Below are 6,998 nucleotides of genomic sequence, written 5' to 3' on the forward strand. Positions count from 1 at the left end.
CCGCCCTTGTAAGGAAGCGGAGCATCTCCCCATCAGTGGCACATGCAAATTCCTCTCTCTCGCTGGGGGGAGGGGCGGCAGCATCAACCACTGACCACTCGCCTGATGCAGAGAGACATGACATCATCATTATCATCCCCAGCGTCAGAACCGCTGCACAAGAAGAGGCCGCCCGCTCTTTCAGAAGGTCGGAGCTCCTCTCACACAGGGTATCAGAAAACATGTGCTTCGGAGAGATTGAGGGGCTCGCGGGGCATGTGCCGCCATGAGGTCTACCTCAAAGTCATCCTGCTCGACCTCGTGGCCCCGCCGTGCCTCCTCGTGTGAATCCTTGGGTATCACAGAAGAGGCGGGTGGGAGGGTGCGTGAGGCTGAATCATCCTTCAGAACGAGGGTGATTCATGAGCAAAGCGTCTTGAGACTCATGCCCTGGCAGTGAGGGCAGACTGTCTCCATGAGAGCTGACTCTGCGTGGGCGTGGCCCAGACAGTAAACGCAGCTCTCATGCTGATCTGACGGCGGGATGTGCCTCTCTCACAAGGAACAATTACGGAACGACATCTTTAAAAAGACACAAACACGTAAGTGACTCTTTTAGATATATAAATATATAAATTAATATATATTTATATTTATATCATACAATATACAATACATAATATACAATTGCTTTGTAAGGATACACAAACCCTGCCGAAGCGCTGCAGGGAATCAAGATGCTGAGGCCTGTTCACCAGCGAAGCGTCAATCGGTGAGGCATTGTGATGTTCGCCGGAGCACTGCAGGGGAGCAGAAAGTCTTTCCGCGAAGATTCCGCCTGCTGACTCGTGTATATCGATGGCGAAGTTAGAGGGTTTCTAGACAAGAGATGATCTCTGTCTTGAAGGAAGAAATTCTGAGGAAATGGTGTTTGTGCACCTGTTTTTATAGCGGACAGTTTCGTGCCAAAACAGGTGGGGCTCAAACACCATAGCCAATATTAGAATATTGGCGTTATTGTAGAGAGGTTTCAACTAGGTCATGTAAGAAGGCACTCCCCATATGCGTTACTTTGCAATGTCGATTGTACTGAGTCGTAAGGGAACAACAGTGTTTCTCAGGAGTGCACCTTTAAATGCTGTAGGTTAATTTATTTACTTGGAGCGGTTTCCTAACAATGCCTGAACAAATCAAAGGCTGTAATCATTCTGAATAAACACAATCTATAAATTACTGTGAATAGACGATGAACAGATATAGTTTAAGTTTAACTTCGTTTGACGCTGAAACATAGGCTATTTACCGTTCCGAAATCATAGTTTAGATTAATTGTGATCCGGGAAGCAGGCACTCATATTTTCAGTGTGGCTTTAACACGAAATAGGAAACTCGTGAATATTCATGTGTACTCCGCCCAGTGCAATAGAAAATCTCAGAAACCGAAGTCAGTTCTGGTTGTCCTTTGGTTATTTCAATGAAACGAAGCCTAAAGACGTAAATATGCTAGAGAACTTTTTGTGAAAAATTGCAGCGGAACTTTTAAATAGGCCATTAGGAGATGTCGCAATACATCTCAAAACATCATTTAAAAGATTGCGTATGTATTTCCGTTTAAGTCAGCAACAGTATTTCTCAATATTTAAATATGTCTTGATTTTCATGTACTTGTGTCATTTAACCCGAAGTAAAGGAACATAAGTGGCAAATAAAGCCGTTAAGCATTAATGATCGCTCGGAGACTCGGCTGGGAATATTTTTTAGTTGAAATGGACAAAATATGATATCTCGCCAGAGTAAGGACTTTCTCATACGGATCGCTGGATATTGGAGACCGCTTTTCAGATGCATATTTCTGATCGTGACAAACACGGTGACATGTGGGGGGGATGTTGGCGGCAGGCGACTTCATCCAGCAGACGCGAGAGACACGGAAGACACCAGGCCGAACACGTGACTGGTTCCGTGCAGTTGACAACCAAACAAATAGACTTACAGAAAACAAGTTTAAAGTTTACCTTGTTTAAAACAATGTGTTATTTATTAAATAATATTTATTATTAGTATTATTAGAATACATATGCCCTGTGCGGGATACATTAATCTCACACACGTCCTGTCATGAAAATAATGCAAGATAAAATCTGACAGTGTTGCGCCCCCTACAGGTTGTATGTTTGCAGTTGTATGCTCTGTGGGGCCATTTGTGCATTATTGATACCAGTGGCTCGACAAGTTCTTTGTCGGTAATGGTGTCAATAATGTCTGCAAGAAAGAGCTTATTGATCAGATGGTCGCATCTCCAACACTAGGGGCCTGGTATTTTCTTGGTGAGCTGCTGCTTATTTCAACTTTTACGAATCTCTGTTTTTCACTGATTCTTAATTAAACAAATGAATTAATTGTACTGTAGCAAGACCTTAATGTTAAACCTTAAACGTATAGGAATTTCACCAAACAATCTTACATATTTGGGTCTTTAGAGACCCAGCACATATATTGATAAAAAATTAATGTACAAAATGCCCAGATAGTGTAAAAATGTCAAAATATTTTCAAGACAATTAGAAAAAAAATAGAATAAAATATATTTTTATACATTTTGCTGTTTTATTTTTCACATATCAAAGAGAACATGCAGCAAATCAGGACAAATCTAGAACAGGATTCATTTTTTTCACACTGAAATTTCATGAGATGCAGCTGGCTGTCAAACACATATTGAGCTACACATAACACAAACCTACACATAAGCTACACATTAGTATTTTCTCAGGCACGTATTGAGTCTAAATAGATGCACAACTTACATAATTTCAGTAGTACACCCAAATGACAATAGTCATATCATATTGTTCATGTGTTGAACTTGCTATAGTTTATTTCTATGTTTGTCTTCATCAAATAACAATGTCAAATATATATCAAGTCAATCAATGAAACATCAGAACCAGTTTGAGTAAGAAATAACATGTATGGAGGGTATGGGGGTAGCTCAGTGAGTAAAGACGCTGACTACCACCCCTGGAGTTCGTTAGTTTGAATCCCAGGGTGTGCTGAGTGACTCCAGCCAGGTCTCCTAAGCAACCAAATTGGCCTGGTTGCTAGGGAGGGTCAAAGTAGAGTCAAATGGGGTAACCACCTCGTGGTCACTATAATGTGGTTCACTCTCGGTGGGGCGCTGTACGTGGATGCCGCGGGTGAAGGCTGCACACCTATGGCAAGCCAAAAGGATCACAATACCCTATAGACTAAAACGGCATTTTGGTTGCACAAATACACGCGTTATTTGCTGCATTTTCCACAGCCAATAAGTTTGAACTGTTCTCATCCAATCAACAATGAACTGAGTCAGACCAGACAAGTTACTTCACACAGGCACATTTGTTTGGCAGCGATGAACTTGTCTGGTCTGACTCAGTTCATTGCTGATTGGGTGAGAACAGCTCAAACTTACTGGCTGTGGAGATCAGCAGGTGGGACTCACTATACTATAAGAAAAACGCCGCAAATAACGCGTATTTGTGCAACCAAACGCGATTAGTGTATAGCGTATTGTGAGCCTTTTGGCTTGCGATACACACACGCTACGTCTCCGCGGTAACACGCTCAACAAGCCACGTGATAAGATGCGTGGGCTGACGGTCTCAGATGCGGAGGCAGATTGAGGCGAGTCACTACGCCACCACGAGGACTTAGAGTGCATTGGGAATTGGGCATTCCAAATTGGGGAGAAAAAGGGAAATAAAATAAAAATAATTTTATCAAAAAAGAAATAACATGTATAATATGTATGTTTACATGCATATGAAATACTGATAATTCACCATTGTTGATAATTCATTATTGCACAAAAAAATCATCATCATATAGTATTTATTTGTATGAATAGTACTGATTTCTCATGTAATAGATAGAAATAGATATCCTGGGACAGTAAACGTATATATATATATATATATATATATATATATATATATATATATATATATATATATATATATATATATATGAAATAACCATAAAAATATAATTTATGGAAGTGCAAAAAAAAAAAAAAAAAAAAAGACACTCTTACATACCTAGGGTCTTTAATGACCCTATACACTTTCAGGTACTTAAACCATTATATAAAAGTTTTTAGTATGTTACAATATTTATAAGAAAGAGATTGATGAATACTAAAGAGGTGCGGGCATCATAGCTGAGAGTTTGTAATACAGCTTTGCATAACATCATCTTTTTTAGGCAGATTGGTGTGTTTGGCCAGCAGCTCAAATGGTGAACTTCTACTTCTTGCCACCAAAGTTCTGTGTCCTTATGTGAATATAATTACCCTGGGATGGGACACTTACCTCTCCTACCTCAAACACAGTAAGAAATGTTTGCTTCCATCACATAACACATAACGCAATAGTAAAGTTGTAAGATCTGAGGTGTTATCTAATAAATAAACTAATCTTGGTGTTAAAAATGTATTTTGCACCTGGCTAATTCACTGGGTAGGAAAGTGAGACTTTTTTATATGTAGAAGCCTCTTTGTAACAGATAATGAATAAATGTTTATGTGTTTTTCCAGGAGAAAGTGCCATAAAAGATGCTGATTGAACATTTGAAGAATTCTGATGAAACAGTGGACTATTTAAATAAGCAGCTTTGATCACAAAATTAAACAGATTCTCATTAAGCAAGATTGTTAATGGACAATTTAGTGTTTTTATTTTATTTTATTTTATTTAATTGTTTTCATAAAAAAATGTATCTGGTAATGTCAGGTACATTGACCATTTTGCCATTGCCATGTTGTTTCAAGGTGTTTTTAAAGATTTTGAATAATATTTTAACTGTCCCGAATCTGTGAATATTGAGGACGATTTAAAAGAAAATTAATATCAGTGTAAAGTTTTACAATTGTTTATATATATATAAATTCTTATAGTTTACAGTTTTTAATTTATCTTAGGTAAATAAGTAAAATTAATCAACTAATTAATTTGTTTCTCTTACCAGGGTAACGTCGCCCTCAAAAAAGCCTCAAGCTTTCAGCTCAACCGACTTTCCACTGTTAAAATTTGAAATAGCATGCTCCCGCGTTTTGATCAGTTGCGTGTCTGCAAGCGCGCGGCTTAAATGCGCCTTTGCGCTATGTAGATGGGGGGGAGGGGGGGAATATGACATAAAATAATGGACTGAAAAACGCAAGCGCAGAAACATAGCGCGCAAGCAAATTACAGTAGAGTAAGCACAGTAACAAAGCTTGCAAGCAAAATGTAAAGCTGCAGAAATCGCAAATTCCAGACTTGAGAGGACAAAATATGATTGTACACATCAATCAATACGCTTGGTAAGGGTCGGTTGCCTACCCACTCATAGACTCTATGCTACCACTATTTAACATGCTAAGGATCCTCTTAATTTTTTTGCCCTTTTCTTCCTTTTTTTTTGTAGCGTATAAAAATAAAATATTTGGATTGCAATTTTACTGACTTAATGACTCAAATTATTTTCATCAAGATAAAATTGCCTCCTTTTCGATTAGAATGAGAGTTTGTAATTAGGTCAGGTAGTAATTCGATTTGGCATTCCTGACAGCAGATGTACCCTACTGTGCCAGTGTCCTAGGCCACCCTGAAAGTTCTTATTAAAACCATTTACCTGAGTAAATGTTTATCTAATTAGTTAAAACAATTAATAACATTTAAGTAAACACAAAGATACAAAGAAAAGTGGCTTATTGTTTCTTTCTAGAACCACACACATACAGTAGTTTATATCTCCAATACCTGGAAATAGTCATGCAGAAAATAAGGGACATGAACACTTTCAACTGTGCATTACAGATGCTCCACAGTGATCACAGCAACAAGTAACATGTATTTTTATTGAGTAGCCTATTATACACTTCACAACATCCCAAATTAATTTTATGACTGTTTTTGTGACAGTTTATATAGCCTACTGATTTAGCAATGTGATTTTAAATGGCTTACTGACAGGGTTGGGAGGGTTACTTTTGAAATGTATTCCACTACAGATTACAGAATACATGCTGTAAAATGTCATTTGTAATGTATTCCGTTAGATTACTCAAGGTCAGTAACGTATTCTAAATACTTTGGATGACTTCTTCAGCACTGGTAGATTTTTTCACTTGTTTTGACTATAAAAACTCTGCCAGTACAGTAAGACAAAATACACGTTAAAAATACATTCTCTGAAAAACATAAATATCTTATGCAGTGTTGTTTCTAAAACAAGATAAATCAAATTGATCTTGTTTTAAGGATTTTTAGATATTTTTACAGGAAAACAATACAAAAATTATCATCAAGAACACGATTTTTGCCCTAATATCAAAGGTCTTACTAGAAAAAATAAATTATGATCCAACGTGAATTTTATTGATAAAAAAATATGATCGTGCCTGTTAACATGTGCATGTAAAATGGCTAGAAATAGCATTTTAGCTTAGCATAAAGCTGACAAATTACACAAGGTTTACTTCTATTTCTTCTGCTCCAAACTTACTTCAAACTTATTTCTCTGTCTGCTCGTATGAATGTAACACATCATAAAGTGTTTCACCGCTGTTCAAATGCACTTTGGATTGCATCATTTAAATGTATAAATGTTTTCCATCTGAAAGGACTAAATATTAAATGAAATAAATGACAATAAAATGCAAAGTAATCTCTTCAGTAATCAAAATACTTTTTGAATGTAACTGTATTCTAATTACCAATGATTTAAATTGTAACTGTAGTGGAATACAGTTACTTATATTTTGTATTATAAATAAGTAATCCCGTTACATGTATTCCGTTACTCCCCAACCCTGTTTACTGACAGTATGAAAGGCTAGGACTGAAGATGGGACTGATGTGATTCCACTGCAAACTGCTCAAGCTAGGGCTGACAATATAAAGTGTCAATCGATAGAGATTTTGCTATCTTTATCGTGTTATCTAAAACTATCCATGCGGCTTTCAGTGGATAGGACTGCTTAAAGTTATTGACGGGTT

The 6,998-nt window shown here is 37.3% G+C and overlaps 1 long non-coding RNA gene across 2 annotated transcripts; it reads left to right on the top strand.

The window, feature by feature from the left end:
- The first annotated feature begins 1,403 nt into the window (after positions 1 to 1,403).
- Positions 1,404 to 5,678, top strand: LOC127442606 (uncharacterized). 2 transcript variants are annotated; one of them, XR_007897502.1, is made up of 4 exons: positions 1,404 to 1,473; positions 2,145 to 2,306; positions 4,225 to 4,350; positions 4,556 to 5,678. It is a non-coding gene; the product is annotated as an uncharacterized LOC127442606 (long non-coding RNA). The 2 variants fall into 2 exon arrangements; XR_007897501.1 differs by having other exon boundaries at positions 1,410 to 2,306.
- The last annotated feature ends 1,320 nt before the right edge of the window (positions 5,679 to 6,998 follow it).

Source organism: Myxocyprinus asiaticus, chromosome 6, assembly GCF_019703515.2.
Source record: "Myxocyprinus asiaticus isolate MX2 ecotype Aquarium Trade chromosome 6, UBuf_Myxa_2, whole genome shotgun sequence".
In the NCBI taxonomy this organism is placed as follows: Eukaryota; Metazoa; Chordata; class Actinopteri; order Cypriniformes; family Catostomidae; genus Myxocyprinus; species Myxocyprinus asiaticus.